The sequence below is a fragment of the Furipterus horrens genome, unplaced genomic scaffold (assembly GCF_987537825.1).
Source record: "Furipterus horrens unplaced genomic scaffold, mFurHor1.1.pri manual_scaffold_3, whole genome shotgun sequence".
Lineage (NCBI taxonomy): Eukaryota > Metazoa > Chordata > Mammalia > Chiroptera > Furipteridae > Furipterus > Furipterus horrens.
Window position 1 is genome coordinate 120,694,585 of NW_028327173.1, and position 16,143 is coordinate 120,710,727.

A 16,143-nucleotide genomic window follows, 5' to 3' on the forward strand; every position below is an offset into this window, starting at 1 on the left:
ATATGTAAATTCTATTGTCTTTTATATTTTGCTTTTATGATTTATCATTTTCTTAACTTTGTCCTCTTTCACTAAATGGGTTCCCCTACCACCCTATCTTATATTTACTCTATCCAAGTGTGCTTTGTAAGAAAAACAGTCAATCATGCTTTCCTCTAGAGTCACTTTTTCAGATTTTTTGTCATGACTATGCCTTTAATGTATTCAATCTCATCAAATGTTCTTTTGAATTTTATTAAATATGAGTTGAAGATTTATAAAGTTCTCCTGTTTGTTACAGAAACACTGTTTTTCAAAGGGCCATGATTTTGTCCCAATACAGAAATTAGTTTTTTTTTCTTTGTATCTTATGCTAAGTTTTTTTTACAAGTTATATAAATTATGTTCATTATATTCATAAATTGTCATCAGGCCTTTGACCTGAAAATCCATATTAACCTAGGTCCCGCCTTGCCAAGAGGACTCAAATAGAGGATTACACAGCATGAAGTAATCAAATAGTATGTTAATTATAACTGGGCCTTTGGTCTAAAATCACTACGCAATGCATGAAGGATGTGAATGAACTGACATGGAACATTCTTTTGCCTCATATACATTAGACTGGTAACCAAAGCCAAAGCAAATAAAATTAACAACTTCCCCTAAGCCATGAAAGTATCAGAATTTATAATTTCATTGAGATGAGCTGTGCCCAAACTTCAGAAAACAGATCTAGAGAGACAGAGTAAAACACAGAGTTCATTCTCAATGTCTAGAAACTTCAACCCAGCCATTTCTAAATTGTAGCAACAACTTTCGGCAAGGTTGTTATGTGAGAACCAGATGGACAAGGAGAAGACAACAAACATAAATGCAGAGGAGAAAGGATAAGAAGGAGACAATAAAAAGAAAAGGATTCACTTTAACAAGCAGCCCTGGCTTGCTTATCATATGTGGAGATAGTATTTTCCAAAGAGAGTTGCAACACAATCCATCAATCTCTATGGTCTTCTCCAGTGTGACCCTGCCACTTCACACACAAGGCGTGAAGGCTATTTCTCTATCACCCTGAATTTAGACAGGCCTTGTAACTGTTTTGACTAATAGAATATGGCAGAAGTGGCACTGTACCAGTTCTAAGCATAGTCTTTAACATACCTGGCAGCTCCTGCTTCCTGACACTTGTACTTTCAGAACCCAGTTGCCATGTTTTAAAAAGCCAAAGTCACAGAGAGAAGCTATGCTTCAGTCAACGTGCGCAGCTTATCTTTAGGCCAACATCAACCACCAATCATGTGAATGAATCATCTGAAATGTGCTGTCCAGTCAAGACTTCAGAAGACTTCAACCCTAGCCAACATCTGACTACAAATATGTATAAGACCTCAGAAAGAACCACCAGGGAGTCTGGTCAAACCACAAAGTTGTGAAAGATAATAATAAATTGCTGTTTTAAAGCACTATGTTTTACAGTAGTTTACTACTCACCAATCTATAACTAGAAAATAATTTGTACCTAGAAGTGGAGTACTGTTACAACAAAAACTTAAAAATATATGTCATTAGCTTTGGGATTGGGCAGTGAGCAGAACATTATTCATGGGATTAAAATGACAGTGGGTAAATTTTTATTCGATGATGAAGAAAAGATGACATTTATTCTACAAAGTAACGTATGGGCTGTTATTTTTACACTTTATTATTCCTCTTCTACAAATAAGAAAATCGTGGCTTAGCATAAATTTAAATATCATATCTAGAGGAAAACACCTATTTGCTAGTGGCAGATGAGTGATCCATACCCACATTTGTCTGACACCAAAGGGTATGCTCATTACTACTACATAATATGATATATGAATAGAAAGATATTGCTATTTTCCTATAAGCAGAGGTGTTTCTCCTTCTTGAGAGAAGTAAAGCAAGGAATGTTATTAGTAACTCCTAGAAACAAACACCAAGTGAGGTAAATTGTCTTCCTCTTCTTTCTGTAAAATGGCCAGTCTGTGTTTTCCTAATAAGGAACTGATGTCAGTTCATACCATCAGTTAATTATACAACACAGCCTTTTGAAGGGAGGATGGAGGTAACTGAATCATGGGCTGTTTAGTAGTAACTGTTTTCTTTGTATAGACTCTCCCTTGTTTCTGGAGAGTCCTATGCACCAGGGCCAGATTCCATGGCACAAATATAATGAGACCATGTTTACTCTCTATCCTGGAGCTGCTGAAATATATATTAGCCCTGTTGTATTAAGAAAAAATCATGTCATGGGGCAGTCACAATTTCTGTCTTTATTGTCACATGTACCTTTGGTCCATACTCTAAATACAACATGTGATTATCTATAGCTTCTCAGGTTTTTGACTGTCATGCAAGTAAAGGGCAGTTCATTTTGAAAAGTACTGATAACAGTGGAATGTTAAAAGGCTACAACTGATTTCCCAATCTGTCCTATAGTTTCACACCGTCTTCATCTCTACTGCTTCCAAATAGGCATAACAGGATCTTATTTTGTTTTCATATTTGTACTTAGATGTGTTTTTGAGACAATGGTTTGATATCGTCGTCGGCAGCCGTCCGTCTCGAGAGACGATGGTGTAGCTTCTTAAGAGTCCATCCGCACCGCCGAGAATGGCCGTGCAGTCCGACTCGGGAGTGACATGGTAGTATCTGTCTCCTCCCGTGTTGAATCGACATCTTGCGATGACGCTGAAGCTACAGAGCCTGGGCAGGGTGATAAGGAGGGTCTGCTGTTGCCCATGCAGCAGACCCCCCCTCTCTTCGCAGCTGAAGGGTCCAAGGGAAAGACGGAGTCAATACAGCTTGGCTTCAGGTGCGCCGCAGGAGTTGCCGGTGTTGACTACAACGTCAAACCGCCTTAGGGACTCCGGCTCCGGATTTTCTGTCGGGGTTTACTCCCTTAGCCTTTCCCCTGAAGAGGTATGCCGCAAGGCAGCGGAGGTTTTTTGGAGTCAGAGTTTTCCTTCTCTGATGTACCCTGACTGGAAGATCGAACCAGCGACACTTAGCTCGCAGGCCGACGCTCAATCCACTGAGCTAAACCAGCCAGGGCGGTTTGATATCAGCATTTAATATAATGACATATGCATTCAATTTAGGAAAAAATCTTTGATATTCATTGTTACTTATTTTTCAGTATTATATAAATTTTCCTATTTTCATATTACTTCATTACAATATTATTGCATACAACCTTTCAAGAAGTTTATAGGTGGGTGTTATTACCACATTTTAACATGAAAATAAACTAAAACTCATTGTGGCTGAGTATGATGTTCCAGGTCATAGAACTGAAGTGGCAAAGTGAGAGTGTGTGCCCTGGCCTATAAGACCCCTTCTTGGCACATTCTCTAGTCCTTTAAGAGATACTACCTGCCACCCATATTTCCAAAAAACAAAAGTGTGCATCATGGAAAAAAACAACTGCTGTGGTAGACAAAATTTTTTTAAAATATCTACTTAGTACCTCACAGATCATGTGATCTTAGTCACTTTTAGACTTAATTTACTATCTATAATACAGTCAAATTATCATGAGGAATTCAAGGATTCTCTAACAGACAACACCCAAAAATCAAAATAGCCAAATAAACAATTTCTTCTTTAAAATCTGCTCTTCATTTTCTTTCCAATTTAAGGCATAACAGCATCAATGATCTAAGTTTGAAGCCAATTATCTTTGACTCTTTCCTCACTTTCATTTTTAATGTTACCAAAAACATTAATTCTAACTCTAAACTACCTATCACAATATTCTAGTTTTTTATTTATATTGCCAAAAAGAATTTCCTATTCCCTGGGTAACTGTAATTACCTCCTTGCTTCTCCCAGGCTAGAAATGCTTCCAAAAATAATGGTTCTAAATTCTAAAGTCATTTCTTAAAAAAACTGGCCATAGTCAAGTTTGAATTCTGAATCCTAGTGACCATGTATCTTCCACCAAAGCAAAAGTGAGGTATTCTGTACTACTGAGAACACATTCCACATTCTCATACTATGTGCTCAGACTGGCCTTTTAGCCTCTAATGTTTTCTCTCTGTGCCTGCCTACAAGAAATTTTAAAGACAGGACTCAGCTACCACTTCTTCATATAGAGTGTTATCAAAAAGTTCAGCTAGAGATAACTATATCTCTGTTTTACTTTATTATAAAAATTAAGTTTTGCTAATTGTATGAAAACATTACTAAACTCTGCCTTGAATGAAAATGATTTGAATAAAAACTTCTAAGGAGCACAGAACAGCATAAATAACACTGTATTACTGCTTCCCAAAGTCCTTACACATCATGAGTTCAAATTTATTGAATATTATTTCCTTTGTAATTGCTACCTTTATCATATATTTTCATTTTCAAATCCTTTTTTTAAGTCCTCTCTGGTCTTCTTATTCTGGAAAGATTCACTTTAAGACTTTATACATAAATGTGAGAATGCATCAAGCAATTGCCAGTAAAGTCCTGGAAACAAATTAAGATATGGTTTTGAGAAATAGTACCAGTCAAATATAATTCTAGAACTGGGCATATAAAACACTTGTTGTTTCTTTGGGAAGACTCTCATTGCCAAGCCTGAAAATGATGAAGTGTTAGTCTCTGTGAAAAGAAGCTCATGCATCTTGAGTTTGAGTTGGAAAGTGGCCATATGTATGCATCAACTTAGACATAATTTTCTACTTAACTACAGCACATAAAACTCATTATGTGTGCTCCGTTTGATTTTTTAAAATCTGAGTGCACAATATTTTCTTAAGTATGTCTACAATCTAACTCATAAATCAAAGCACATGTGCTTTTCTGTAAAAATTCAATGGCATTACAAAAACTGAGATAATCCAATAAATTCTAATTTTTTGTCAAAGTGATAAATGATTTTTGGTTTCACTTGTTATTGATGTAATATTTAATTAATTTAATAATTATTATTTATTACTTTAATATTAATTAGGCTTCCACTAGGACTTTCTTCTTAAGATAATTTAATAATTTTATTTTAAGAACCAATTGGTAATTTAGGCTAAAGAAATCTGCCCACTTTGGATTCCAAATTTTACTGGAAACATGTCAGACACACAGCATAATCCACTGTTAAAAAAAAATAGAATGTTTTAAAGTAGGATAATTTTGAAACTTATGTTGAATTACTATATTTCTAAACTAAGTCATAGGAAAATGAAACTGAAATATAGGCAAAGTAATATACAAGAGCAGGAAAAATATCCCTTGATAATGCAATTATTCCAAGTACTTTAAGATAAGATTTTTTAAAAATACTGTGTCTGAGTGCATTCGATTATTTGTAGTACTGCATGGATTATCTCTAAAATTACTAATGTAGTTTAAATCTATTTGTTTAAATATCAAACAAAAATCAACATCATGAGCTGCTACTATAATTAAGCACTGGTTTGTGAGCGATTCTATTTTTGGCTCCCATTTACTTGTGCAACATGTAGAATCATCACCTGGAATTCATCCTAGTAGTCTCTAACTTGTACAGTAGCAAAATGAATAAACTTTGCTGCCGATTCAGTTATAGTGTCACAGTAATTTATTTTCCCTCTTAACATAAAATTTATATTTTTAATGTGAGCAAGATCTTTAAAATGAAAAGAAAATATGGTGTCATTTCCTCTGGTCAATGCCTAAGGTATTAATGTGACATCTAGATGTTCTTCCTAAAGTAGCAGAACCAGCAAACTTCAAATGCCTCTGCTGCCTTAGAGCCCTTATTTGGAAAAGGGGTAATAACACTTCGGCAAAGTCCTCAAGTATTTAGTAAGTCTGTCTTTAGTAAGCATTTAGTAAGCATGTTATATATACATATCTGTTATATTTGTGGAAGATTTCAAAACATTCACTAGACATCCCTGAGCATTTAGCAAGAATTTTTATTTAAGATTCTATTCAAATGTTAGCATAAGAGTGCCCCAAAATATTTAAGGCAAAAATTAGGTTGCTACAGCATATTTGATACCATTTAGGTATTGTGAACTAAAATTAGTTGAGGTAGCAATGCTTAGACATTTAAAATATCTAAAATCAATTTTAAATTTTTAGAAAAAGAAGCATGATAGGACTTTCACTTTCAGTTCAAAAATATTAATATAAATGGCTTCAAAGTGATCACTCTCATTCTTACAATGAGGAAAAACCTGGGAAAATGAAAATGAGTGACTTTTTTGGATCCATTGGAGAACCGAGGTCTTGGGGGCAAACTGCCACTCTAAGACATGGAGAGAAAGGTGAATCACAATTGAGATCTATGTACCTACAGCAGAAACTGCTAGAGCAGTGGACAGGAACACTTAAATGACAGTTTTGACAAATTGCTACACACTGTGTGTAGACTAACATGAAAGTGAAAAGTTTCAAGGTGGCCTAATGATTATGGGGCCCATACTTTCCTGAGTTTTCCTTCCAAGAACAGATCCACTGTTATGGTGAGGATACAGGAAAGAACCACTGTAGCCATGGCAAGTAAGGATGAAGAGAAACATTGTGAAACACGTCTAGAGCATTCACCATAACAAAAGCCTACCCTCCATGGGATAGTAGTCTGTCAAGTCACAATTTTAAAATTTTGAACCCTAATTCTAACTGGGGAGAGGGATTCCTCTCAACTACAGTCCCCACTAGATTTATCTCACCTAAAGGGAAAAAAATTGCATGGCTCAGGATATCAAGAAAATAGACTGAGGACTTCTGGCCAAGATGGAGGCCTAGACAGACATGCTACAGCTCCTTCCACAACTAAGAAGGAATACAACTACTTCAAAACTAGAGACAACCAGAAGTTCCAGAAAACCGAGCTGCATGGAAGTCCAACAAAGACTTAAAGAAGAAATACTCATCCAGACAGGTAGGAGGGGTGGAGCAGAAGTGGAGAGGATGCGGTGTGGTGGTGGCAGCAGCGGTGGGAGCGACAGGCTGGCAGAAAGTGCCGTCACATGTTTTAAAAAGAAAGGAGGAACACTGGGGAGCATTCCCAGCACCACACCAGACTGTGAAGCTCTCGGTCCCAGAGCCGGGGAAAATAAAGCCTCATTACTTTTGACTGTGAAAACCAGTGGGGGTTGGAGCAGAGAAAGAAACTGCTGATCTCTCAGCAGAGTCCGCTTATTTAAAGGGCCCCCACAGTCCTAGAACATCCGCAGACCCACCCACTTGGGAAACAATAGCCAGGACAACACCTAGAGAGGCACCAGTCCCATACAGAAGAGGGAGAAGTGCCTGGAAAAGGGGCGAGTGCTGGGCAAGTGACATTGTTCCCTTTCACACCCCTCCCCCAAATATAGTACCACACATTTTGAAACAGGTCGCCCTGTACTGACAAATCCCCCAAAGTTCTGCCCCTTACAAAGTGACAGGAGGGACAGCTTGTCAAAATGAGCAGAAAGAGAAGTATGGCCCAAAAGGGGGAATGGATCAAAGTTCCAGTGGGAGAACTAAGCGATGAGAAGAGAGCCAACCTAACAAATGAGGAGATAGACAACCTAACAAATGAAGAGTTCAAAACACTGGTGATAAAGATGCTCACAGGCTTGACAGATGTGTTTAAGTACAGCAATCACATAAGGGAAGAAGTGAAGGCCATGTTAACTGAAACAAAGGAAAATCCACACAAACCCAATGGTGAAGGGAAGGACACCAGGGTTCAAATAAATGATTTGGAACATAAGGAAGAAAAAAACAGTCAACCAGTACAGGATGAGGAAACAAGAATAGAAAAAAAAAATGAGGAGAGGCTTAAGAACCTCTGGGACAACTTTAAACACGCCAACATCCAAACCATAGGGGTGCCAGAAAGAGAAGAGGAAGAACAAGAAATTGAAAACTTATGTGAAAAAATAATGAAAGAAAACTTTCCAAATTTTGCAAAAGAAATGGTCATACAAGTCCAGGAAGCACAGAGAGTCCCAAAAAGGACCACACAAAGACACATCATAATTAAAATGCCAAAGCTGAAAGAGAAAGAGGGAATCTTAAAAGCAGCAAGGGAAAACAAAGAGTTACCCACAAAGGGGTGCCTAAAGAAACTTTGCAGATAAGAAGGGACTGGCAAGAAGTATTCAAGATGATGAAAAACAAGGGCTTACAACCAAGACTACTCTATCCAGCAAAGCTAACATTTAGAATGGAAGGGCAGATAAAGTGCTTCCCAGACAAGATAAAGCTAAAGGAGTTCATCACCAAGCCATTATTATATGAAATGTCAAAGGGACTTACTTAAGAAAAAGAAGATCAAAATTATGAACATTAAAATGGCAACAAATTCACAACTATCAACAACTGAATCTAAAGAATAAAAAAAAAATCCAAGTAAGCAAACCAGAATCATAGGTATGGGGATTATTTGGAGGGTTATCAGTTGGGAGTGGAGAAGGGGAAAAATGGGTAAATGGTGCAGGGATTAAGAAGCATAATTTGTTGGTACAAAATAGACAGGGGGAAGTTAAGAATAATATAGGAAAGGGTGAAGCCAAAGAACTTATATGCATGACCCATGGACATGAAGTAAGCAGGGTGGGATTGCTGGAAGGAAGGTGGATACTGGGCAGAGGGAAGCAAAGGGAAAAAAAATTGGAACTACTGTAACAACATAATCAATAAAATATACTTTAGAAAAAAGAAAATAGACTGAGAATATTGAAATCAGAAAAGTAAGTAGGAGTGGGAGACAGAAACACTTGTGAAGGTCAGAGCCTGAGATGCAGGCCCGCTGAAAGACTAGGACTTAATTGGATTATAGAATGCTCCTCTCCCCCACACTCTACCACCACACTAATGCTGCTCCAGTACATTATAGCTGAAAGAGCTGCAAGAGGCATGCTGTCTCTGAGAGCAGTACATAGAGAAGCCCCAAAATCAGGAGGAGAAATCAATAAAGGATATTACAGGAATTTGAAATCTATGGCACCTACTGCTACAGCAAAGATCAAACACAACCCAACTCCCAGTCAGATTAACATAAACACTCACATAAAAGCCTATTTACTTCAGTTCTTATTATCCAATATAAACTTGCCTAGTCTACAACAAAAAAATTTAAAGGCCTGCCAAAGGGCAAGAACAAATGTTGTCTGAAGAGACAAAGCAATTATCAGAACCAAAATCTGATTTAACACAGATGCTAGACTTAGGAAATTTAAAATAACAATGATTAATATTTTAAAGGCTCCAATGAAAAAAGTAGACAACATGCAATATTAACAGAGATAAAAAACTACAAGGAATCAAAAGTAAATGCTAAAAATCAAAAACACAGTGAGGAAATGAAGAATGCCTTAGATGGATGGGCTCACTATCAGATGATACAACTGAGGAATCAGTGAATTTAAAGGTATATCAATAAAAGTTCTCAAACTACCAAGAGTGAACTATAATATAAACTTAAGACTCTAAGTGATGATGTGTTAATATGTACTCTGGTGAATATAGGTTGTGAGGAAAGTTGCATGAGTGTAAGGTAAGTGGTATGTGGAAACTCTATGTACCCTCTTCTAAATTTTGCTGTGAAACTAAGACTAAGCTCCCCAAACTGAAGTGCAAGAGAAAAAAATGAAAATTAAAAAAAACTGTGGGACAATTTCAAAAACTGTAACATACCTATAATTGGAAGTATAGAAAAAAAACAGGAAAGAATGAAATAGGAAAAATATTTTAAGTGATAATGACTGAGCATCTATTAAAATGAATGGCAATGACCAAAACACATATTACTGAAGCCCAGAGAACACCATGCAGGGTAAATAAACATGCAAAATTTCACCCAGGTATATCATATTTAAACTGTAGAACATCAAACAAAATAGTGGAAGAATCAAGAGATAAACAAAGAACAACAATTATGCTAGACTTCTCATTAGAAACCATGAAAGAAAAGAGTTGGGCAAAATATTTAAATAGTTGAAAGAAAAAAATATACCAACCTGAAATTACATATCCTGTAAAATTACTTTTCAAAAGTGAATGAGAAATAAAGACATTCTCAGATTAATCAGAAACACAAAATTCATTGCTAGCCCACTCACCCTTCATGAAAAATTTAAAGAACTTCAGGCAGAAGAAAAATGATATAGGTCAGAACTTCATTCTGCATAAGTAAGCAAAGAATATCAGAGAAGGAATAAATGAAGTTAAAACATTTTTATTTTTAAATTCCTAACAGATCTAAAAGATAATAGTTTGTTTAAAGTAATGCTAGTTAAAAATGTATTAGGTGGTTATAGTGTATGGGTAAGCAAAATAAATGATACTAATTGCTATAGAATGAATTATGTCTCCCTAAAATTATGTTAAAGTCCTAATCCCCAACATTATTTATTAGGAGATAAGGCCTATAAGAAGGGAATGAAGTATAATGAGGTACCAAGGGTGGAGCTTTGATCCAATAGGATTAGTGACCTTATAAGAAGAAATATTGGAAACCTGGAGACTTTGGGATCTCTCTCTACCACATGAAGACACAGCAATATAAAATCTGCCTTCTTGTGTGTGTGTGTGTGTGTGTGTGTGTGTGTGTGTGTGTGTGTGTGTGTGTGTGTGTATATAGAGAGAGAGAGAGAGAACCCCTGGCTGGTTTGGCTCAGTGGATTGAGCGTCGGCCTGCGAGCTAAGTGTCGCTGGTTCGATCTTCCAGTCAGGGCACATCAGAGAAGGAAAACTCTGACTCCAAAAAACCTCCACTGCCTTGCGGCATACCTCTTCAGGGGAAAGGCTAAGGGAGTAAACCCCAACAGAAAATCCGGAGCCGGAGTCCCTAAGGCGGTTTGACGTTGTAGTCAACACCGGCAACTCCTGCGGCGCACCTGAAGCCAAGCTGTATTGACTCCGTCTTTCCCTTGGACCCTTCAGCTGCGAAGAGAGGGGGGGTCTGCTGCATGGGCAACAGCAGACCCTCCATATCACCCTGCCCAGGCTCTGTAGCTTCAGCTTCACTGGAGAGGACACTCCAGCGTCATCGCAAGATGTCGATTCAACACGGGAGGAGACAGATACCGTGTCACTCCCGAGTCGGACTGCACAGCCATTCTCGGCGGTGCAGATAGACTCTTAAGAAGCTACACCATCGTCTCTCGAGACGGACGGCTGCCGACGATATATATATATATATATATATATAGAGAGAGAGAGAGAGAGAGAGAGAGAGAGAGAGAGAGAGGGAGAGCTCACCAGAAACCAAGTTGGCTGGCACCTTATTCTTTGACTTCCCAACCTCCAGAACTAGTAGAAAACATATTCTGTTTTTTAAGCCACCCAATCTGTGGTATTTAGTTATAACAGACTAACAGAGTAATATCATAAGCAACAACAGGAATTAGGAATATTCTGAGTACCTGTACTACTCTGAAGTGGTGTAGTACTTCTTATGGGTAGACTTAGATAAGTTAGAATATATATCTTAAAATCCAAGGAAATCATTGGGAAATCGTTTGTTAAAAAGTACAATTGATATACTAAGAAAGGAGATAAAATTGAATTATATAAGAACTCAAAACCAGGAAGGCAGAGAAAGTGGTGGTGGGGGGTAGAGGAAACAAAAAGCAAGGGCAATGAATAAGAATGGTTACAAATAGTAGATAATAATAAACTATGACAATGAACAATAATCACTTTAAATGTGCATGGTCTGAAAACATCAATTGAAAGATAGGAATTGTCCAAGTGCATTAAAAATCAAAGAAAAAGGAAAATAAGACCCAAATATATGTTGTTTACAAGAAATATAAAGACTACATAAAGGTGAAAAGTAAAGGGATGGAGAAAGCTATGCTAATACCAATCCAAAGAAAGCTGGAATAGCTCTATTAGTTTCAGACAAAGCAGATTCAGAAGGTTATCCAGGATAAAGAAGAGCACTGAATAATGAATGATAAAAAGGTCATTTCTCCAAAAGACATAAAAATCCTAAATGCATATGTACCTAAGAACAGAGCATCAAAATACAGGAGGGAAAAAAACAATATAACTTAAAAGAGAAATAGACAAATCCACTATTACAGAGAAATCAACATCCCTCTGTCAGTAGCTGGTAGATTAATTCAGTGGATTTGCATCACCTGCACAGCAATAAACTTGATCTAATTGACATCTATAAAATACTCCACTCGACAGCAGAAAAATCTGTATTTCTCTCAAGCTCACATTAATATTCACCAAGACAGACCACATTCCCGGCCATATCTTAGTTTTAAAAGAATATAAATTACACAAAGTATGTTCTCAGTCAACAATGGAATGAACTTATAAATCAATAACAAAAAGAAAATCCCCAATAATTTACATAATAACACAATTCTAAATAACTCATAGGTCAAAGAAGAAGCCCCAAGAGAAATTTTAAAATATTTTAACTGAATAAAAATTTAAAAGCAACTTACTATGATTTGCAAAAGGCAGTTAAAGCATGGATTAAAGGGAAATGTATAGGAATTTAGAAAATTCCTTGATCCTTCAAGCTCTCCCCACACCTGGAAACCAAGTGGCAACTCCACGATAATTTGTTCTCATTCCTTAGAGAAGAGCATTACATCCACCCCCCGAATCCTAGAAGACTCTCTCCCAGGATAGCATCCCAAGACAGAAGGAGGACCTTCTCCCAGAGCCGCTGGAGAAAGGTTGCACCCGGCTCTGCTTCCTCAGTTTCCTGGCTGGCCCTCTCAAGGCCGGACGGGTGATGTCCCCAAGACCTCAGAAGAAAGAGGCCAATAGCTAAGTCTTGAAGGAATGGGACCCCAAGGCCAGAATCTGACTTCTCTGATGAGGCTACCAGCAAAAGTCCACCCCCACCAAGGGAACTGTTAAGACATCTAGTGTGAAAGCTTCCTGGGACCAGAGGCGAGGCAGGAAAAGCTCTCCCCCCACCCCCCACCCCCCAGGAGGCAGTAAGGGTCCTATTCCCCCTTCCTAGGCGGCTTTACAACCTGAACTGGGACAAGCTGGATGACCTAAATTTTATTCCATTGGAGACGGCAGAGAGGCCTGGCTTGTGGCCACGGAGAACTCACCTCCAAGCCAGCAGGTGCTTTCAGCTTCAGGGGGTGACAGCCCTGTGGAGCAGACCACGGAAGGCGCTACCAAGGGAGCAGCGGAGGAAGGAGGGAACCTCGAATTCTCTGGCGGCATCTGCTTGCACCAGCAGTCGGGCGCAAGCCCTCTTCTGCAGCCTTCGGAACCTTCCTTGGATCTGAATGAGGAGTCTTGATGGGTCTCAGCTGAGGTTCTAGGCACTGGGACCAAGGTGTATTATCTGGAGCAGCTGGTGCTTCCCGTTCAAGGAGAGGGCCTTGAGGAAACAGTCCTTCTACCCCAAGTTCCACCAGCTCTGGAAAGGCAGAGACCTGGGAAGGCGCCTTTGAGGCAAGCCTGGGGCACAGCGCAGGAGCGCTTTCCTCCAGACGTCTGTCTGAGTCGACATTGGTAGGACTTGAGTTCCTGAGAGCTCGGAAGTTCCTGTGCTGGGCCCGCCTGCATGTTCTGGGGCTTGGGCGCCCTTCTGGGCCACGAGGGCCATAACGCATGGACCGCAGTACTGGCAGAACGACCTGGAACTGGCAGTGGAAGCGACACAAAAGGAGAATCTGCTTCTAAAGAACAGGGGTGAGGAGCTCCATGGGAAAAACCTAGAGATAGACCCAGTCAGGGACAGTTTGAGGGGATTCAGCATCAGACGATGGAGACTCAGAAAAAGAAGGAACTTGCCAAAGCCGAGGCCCAGAAAGTTCCGAAAGAAGACTCAGTTACTGCAGACCTGAACTCCATGGAAAAGTCTTTTTCTGGCCTCTTCAGACAGTTTGAGAAACAGAAGGAGGTGATCGAAGGCTACGTGCAAATGGAGGAAAACGTGCTGTTGGAATGTGTTGAGGATTACATAAAAGAATGGAAAAGCAAGGCTGGGGACACCATGCAGAAGAGAAACTTAAGCTGGCAAACAAGGACAACAGCCAGGTCCAGAGCCAGACCCAGATCAGAGGTCTTGGCCCTCCAGGTGAGCCTGAGGAAGGAGCAGTTGTGCATCCACTTCCTAGAGAAAACCACTGCACAGAAGACAGGAGAAAATGATGAACTGACCAGAACTTGTGACTTTGAAGGCAGGAAACAGAAAAAGTAAAAATTAACTCCAAACTGTAATCTGTGCATATAGAGACATAAAAAGTATGACTATATTTATATACATTTTTGTTTTAAATAGACAATGATACAGTTCTTGGCAGTGTATGACCTATTACAGTTTATCTTAAATATCAGAGAAATGCTAGGAGATCTAGATCTCATGAACTATGTGGTAGATTACTACAAAAGTCAGAACGTGAGGCATAATTTTAGTAAGTACTGAAGCTTAAAATAATAAGCAAGCTTGCCACTTGGTTTAGACCAAGATCTTAATATTTTCACAATTTTTCTTTATACTAATTTTAAAATGAAAGAGTAAAAAGGGAGGATGATGCAAATAAATGCAGATAATCATAAAAAATATTAAAATAAAATTATTTACATAATAAAAAACAGAACAATTTAGAAATGAATAAACAAGTCTGTTTTAAGTATAGGGTTTAATTTGTTACATGTGGACAATATAATATTTTTAATGACTTTAGAAGTCCAGGGAAATACAGCATACTTTTGCTAATCTGAACCAACTATTTAAAACAATTCATGATGGTGCCAAGTGGGTACTTGAGATATAAGGAATATCACTTTGTAAAATATATGATCGTCTAATCACTATGTCATACACCTAAAACTAATGCAAAATAATATTGACTGTAAAGTTTAGTAATTGAAAAATAAAATAAAACAATTCATTTGAAGGGTTTACTCATTTGTACCATAAACATTAAAAAGAGACTTTCATTTTTTCATAAAGTGAACCTTAACAAAGTTATGCTATTTGCCAAGATCCAAGTGCAATTAAAAAGCCAGTAGAGTAGATGTATATCTAAGTCAGGAGCTGCCCTCTGACCCACATAATGAGCCACTGAGTAAAAGTTATATTTTATTGCAGAAAAGTCTATACTTAAAACTTTTAGTAAGGACAAATTTAATATAATAAGTAATCATCATAATGAAATCAACCCTCAGATACCCATCATACAGTTTCAATAATTATCAAATCGTCAGACTCACAAACTCATCCATTTCCCAACTCCATATCATTATGAAGCAGATCTCAGACACTGTGTCGTTTCATCCATAAATATTTTACTCTCTCTCTCCATGATAAAGTTTTAAAAAGCATAACCATAATACCATTATTAAAAGAAACAGTTGATTCTTATTATATTTACCTAATCAGTAAGTCAAATTTCCAGATGTCTTATAAATGTCATATTTCTTTTTGATAGTTTGTTTAAATTAGAATACAAATAAAGTCCACATTTTGTGATTGGTTGACATGCCTCATATTTCTTTAATTTTCATTTTTGCCCCTAAGTTTTTAAATATTGGCAATTTTTAAAAAATTACATAATACTCTGCCAGAAGGAAATTAATTTATTTGAATTTATTAAGTCAAAAAATTATTTTTATCCTAGAAGAAATCACTTTAATGTGTATACTTTATTGATAAAGGAATTTATGCATAAATGGATTAAGTAATTTTTCTCAATGAAGGTGACAAAGCTCAAAGTTATTAGACAGTGCCATTAATAAAGGAGAGAAATATAATTAATAATTATTGGTGGGGCTGTTTTAAGCATTTGAAATAGGTGTTTTTCAGCCAATAGTTTTCAAATCATTTTCATTGAAATCTATTCAAATAAAACTCCTTGCAATTTGTTCAAATAAAACTTTAAAAGATCTCTCAGACTCTACAGAGAACTCTTAAAGACATTTTTCTAAGTATTAACCCTCAGAGATTATCTGGACAGAATTTTCTTCTCTAAAACCACTCTAAAACTTTCTAATATTATAACAACACTTGAATGGAGAAACTGAACAGAATTAAATTCTTTGTTTCTAAAACTTTTATTAATTGAAGTGAGCCTCCTCTCACGACAGAAGGAGTACGTTTTGCCCATTAGTTTAAACATTTCTAAGGCAAAAAATTGCTTCTAGGCATATCATTACATACTGGCGCGCCTATTCATTTTCTCCTGTCACAAGAAATACTTGATCCCCTGTCAGCACTTGAGCTCT

The 16,143-nt window shown here is 37.6% G+C and overlaps 1 pseudogene; it reads right to left on the minus strand.

Moving 5' to 3' along the window:
* LOC150015834 (elongation factor 1-alpha 1 pseudogene) overlaps positions 1–13,526 on the minus strand; it is a 54,665-nt pseudogene extending 41,139 nt beyond the window's left edge.
* Between the last annotated feature and the right edge of the window lie 2,617 nt (positions 13,527–16,143).